General features: G+C 36.7%; 1 pseudogene; it reads right to left on the bottom strand.

Annotated features, from left to right (window-relative positions):
* Window positions 1-461: 461 nt before the first annotated feature.
* On the bottom strand, window positions 462-1,474 carry LOC145494352 (uncharacterized; annotated as a pseudogene).
* Between the last annotated feature and the right edge of the window lie 3,125 nt (window positions 1,475-4,599).

Genomic DNA, 4,599 nt, shown 5'->3' with positions numbered 1-4,599 from the left:
GATACCATATTTCCATCATAATCTGTGGGATCTGACAGGAAATTTAACGAGAGTTCTCAGTGCAAGACTTGCAACTTTCAAGTATAATTAGACCTTCAAGAATGTCGGTAAGCACTAGAGAAACCTACAGATTTTGTAAATAAAATAAATGATGAACAGAAACAAGATGTTCTATCTGGACTTTAATCCGGTGCGAGTTCACCCTTTGGATATACTGGACAAACGAAGTATGTGTCGTACATGTAGAAGGTCAATGTTGAAGAGTTATTGTATTTTGGGTGCAGTACTAATATTCGTATTAAAAGAGATTTCTTAAGACAAAACGGTAAAAACGAACGGTAAAATTTGACGCTTCGGAGTAGTCATGACTCCATTGTAAAGGAAAAATAAATGTTAGATCATGCAAATTACAGCATTTAAAGCGATTTTGGCACAAAGTATTAACATGGAAGGTGCAAAGATTATAAAAATACTTTCGCACGAATGGAATCTGATTGCACGTTAAGATTTGACTTTAAATCTCTTAGAAAACACATTTCGTGTACAAAACAGTCAGATTTGTTTCTGCATTTCTTAAGCACTTTGAAACGCTTGAGCAGGTCCTGAGGCATCGTCCTGTGCACGTTCTTATAGTGTTTGGCAATGGCAGAGGATTGTTGTTTATGTCCTTTTACACGATTATGTAAATGTCCGCATGTGTAACCTACGTAACCCGCATCACACAGGTCACATTGAAAACTATAAAGAACACACTGCTGATTTACAATTGGTGGCTTTGTTTCTCTCACATTTAGTTCTCGTTCAATTTTTCGGCTCACAAACACAGGCTGGATGGTGGTGTGTACTTTTAGGCTCAGATCCTTAAGTTTTTTCCTCACAAAGTCTGCTGAGAACTGCTCTTTAAATGGTAAAGTTACTCGAATCGTGTCATCTGTCTCTTGAGATGGTGATGAAAGCTGCAGCTGGTCACAAACCTTTGACTCAATGAAACTCTTGATGGCAGAGTTAACAAGGTGTATGGGGTACTTCAAATGGGAGAATACTGTCTCGAGACAGTCACATTTGTCGGAAAAATGTGACCAAGATGAAGATAGACGATGTGCTTGATCAAGCGTAGTTCTCAGTAAGCCATTTTTGTCCCGATGGTGAACATGACTCTGATAGTGCAGGAGTAGACCTGATTTAGTGGGTTTTATGTGCACCTTTGTCTCCATTTGAGGTGATTGGTTCAGTAACTGGATACCCAGAAATGGGAGCATTCCATTGCATTCAGTTTCCATCAAGAATTTTACCGAGGAATGTACTTTGCTAAGCGTGTCCAGGAAATCAGAAGCTGTTGCTATATTCGGCATGATGGTGAGCGTATCGTCAACATATCCTTGATAGAAAGAAGGAGTTTACCCTCTCGCTCAAGGTTTTCTTCGGTGTGGGACATGAACACATTAGCTAGTAAGGGACCAAGAGGGGACCCCATAGCCATGCCATCTGTCTGTTCGTACAGGGCTCCATTGAACTGGAATAGTTGTCCTTTGGTAGCTACACTGAGAAGGTCAACAAAATCCGTTTTGGTGAGGTTCAAGTCATGTTTTATTAAACCAATTGTTTGTGAAAGCTCTGTTCACGAGAAACTCTATCGTTTTAAATGCTCTCATTTGCATGATCTAACATACATATTTCCTTGATAATGGAGTCATGACTACTTCGAAACGTCGGATTTTATCGTTCGTTTTTACCATTTTAAGTACTAATATTGTTTAAATTGTCCTTTGTCTCCTTATGTCACATTATGTTCATAATTCTGGGTTTTTGACCTGTCTTTTTTATGTATTTAATTTATTTTTAATTGTTAATGTAATTTAGCGTAGGAGAGCCCCCTTGTCGATCTGTTAAATAGATGATGATGATGATGATGATAATTATTATTACTACAGACAACATTGCTATTTGATCGTACATGCTACTCGAAAAACTCACCACTCGATAGCTAAGTGTGGATCTCATGTGCTCTTTTTCATTGGCTGGTATTTTAATGTGATTTTTCCAGCTTAAACTAATCCATTTTTATTTCCATTTTAATGCTTTTTTATTCTGCTTTTACTTCTTTATCTTTACTTTTTGATAAATTCCTGGGGAACTCTAATAACTCCTCGGAAGTTTAGTCCAATTTCTCCAAAGCAAAGATTCCAGCAAATTTTCTACCCTCGCCAAGCATAAAGTTCACAAGTTCACTTATTCTGTGAAATCAGCACAACTGATTTTAAAACGATTGATACAAGTTTGCAGTTGTATAGTTGCTGTAACAGACTCTGAAACTTTGAAAAAAGCCTTAATCATATTAATATGTGCATGGATTGTCATAAAAAAACATTTACAGACCACAAGTAGATTTCTCAGTCAGTGATCTTGCTTGTAAAATTTTACACCCAAGGAACAGACAACCAGATATATGTTTAACCAGCATGCAATGTGCAGATGACAATACTGCAAATTTGCAATAGTCACAACATGCAGGTGAGATGTTTGTTAAGTAGCATGAAATTTGCATGGCAATCACTGAAAATGTTCACGCAAAACACAGGTGAAATGTGTGTGAAGTAGCTGTGAAAATTCTTTCACCATTCACTGAGAGTTGACAGGTGAAATTTTTGTGAAGAAGAATATGAAATTCTATAACCATTCACTGAGAATTTGCAGGTGAAATTCAGGTGAAATCCTAAGTGAAGTAGCTCATGAACTTGTATTTCAAATAAATGTGAATTAAGATGTAAAACCGCATGTGAAATGCAGGTCAAAAATTGTGTGAAAGGGTTGACATCACGTCACAACATTTTCACACATGTTTTACAAAATTTTGCAAAATTCTACACACATGTGAAATATGGGTGTGAAATGCATGTAAAATGCTCGTGAAAAACATGTGAAACATAGGTGAAAATAACACATTTTCCACCCATTTTTTCCACAGGATTTTTCACATGCATACTCCTGATAGTGTAAGTCAACCTTAGATGATAAAGGGCTTTTGCACGTGCTGCATAAGAGATATTTCTGGCACAAATCTCTGAAACAACACCTTTATATTTATAAATCATTGGTTACGGCATCACCCAGTTGACTATGATGATGCCATATTGGTTACTGAGTTACCAACATTTATATTCCATCAGATATTTTCTCTCGCAAGCAATTGGTCTAAATTTGTCAAGTGACTGAATATGCATCAACTAAAACTGGGGAATATCTGAGTGATATATTTCAATTTTTAAAAAAAAATGAGACCATATTGCAAAAAAGTATTGGAAAGATAATAAACACAACAGCCTTTGTCAGCTTCCAGTTGACTTACTAATGCTAAGATATTTGTCCTTGGATATAGCTTGTTCGTCAAGGCCCACAGTCATCCTCAAGCTGCACTCTCGAAAATTGTTTCGCTTTTCAGAACATATAATGTCTGCGGACAAATATCTGAGAATATTTTACACCAAATGGAGGTTATTGTTTATACTTTCAATGCACGCTCATGAAATAACTGTTAATTTTTTGAAAGATCAGACAAACTGATGTTTTTTCTTGATCTGTTTCTGCTTTTCCTGCAGCTGGCATTTGTCCATAATCTGAGAGCCTAAAAGGGCATAGACCCAACTCAAATAGAAATCAATTCTATCTACTTCATTACCTTGTTCTTGAAGTTCTTTGTTTTTTAAAACGAGCTGGTCATTGAGTTGTTCTATCATTGCCACTTTGATTTTGACCTCATTTTTCAGCACATATACGTTTTGTTCCAGTGCATCCACAACTCTCTATCAAAGAAAAAGGAAAATTATTTGGTTAAATACACTCCCCATCGCTGCACTACACGATACTAAAGTAAAATATCCTGTCTCTTAGAGATCTGTGACACAGTTTGTAGTAGTTAATGCATGGTTAAGTAGTTAATGCACATGACCACCTCGATTAGCCTTTGCTTTATGCGTGTAGTATAAATTGTCATTTTTAGTCAAACAAAATAAACTGTATCTGTAACATGACCCCTCCCATGCCTGATATAGAATGCAGTGCTTGCACTCTTACATGAATATCCAATATAAGTGCTCAGAATACAAATTTTTGCTTAGGCTTAAGTTAAGAATAATTTATTCCCCATAGATCATTCAAGGAAAACAAGACCCCGATTTCAAACTTAGTATGAATTCATTGGCGTCTGGTATCTAATATTGGTAATCTTTTGAATCCCTGAATTTAACCATGATTAAGTGTAGCAGTACATTAATAAACAGTTCTCGTAATAGGTCCTTTGCACGATCCGTTCACATGGTACAAAATCACACATGCTGGAACGGGAGTTGCACAGTGGGACTTCCAGAATAATGCAACTCATATCAGTCCACCTTGACCTGCCTTTGTTTTGAAAGTCCCATCGTGCAACTTGTGTCCCAACATGTGTGATTTTGTACCATCATGTGACCGCATCGTACAAAGGGCTTATTTCTAATACCATATGATTTAGTTCTTCTCCTTCCTGAAAACTTGACCCTTCGTCTTCCTCAGAACATGGTACTGCACAAGAAAATTAAAAACCATCGCAAAAAATGTTGGTCA

The sequence above is a fragment of the Orbicella franksi genome, chromosome 8 (assembly GCF_964199315.1).
Source record: "Orbicella franksi chromosome 8, jaOrbFran1.1, whole genome shotgun sequence".
Taxonomy (NCBI): Eukaryota; Metazoa; Cnidaria; class Anthozoa; order Scleractinia; family Merulinidae; genus Orbicella; species Orbicella franksi.
Note: the sequence above shows the minus strand (reverse complement) of the source record. Positions and strands in the feature narration are given on the sequence as shown.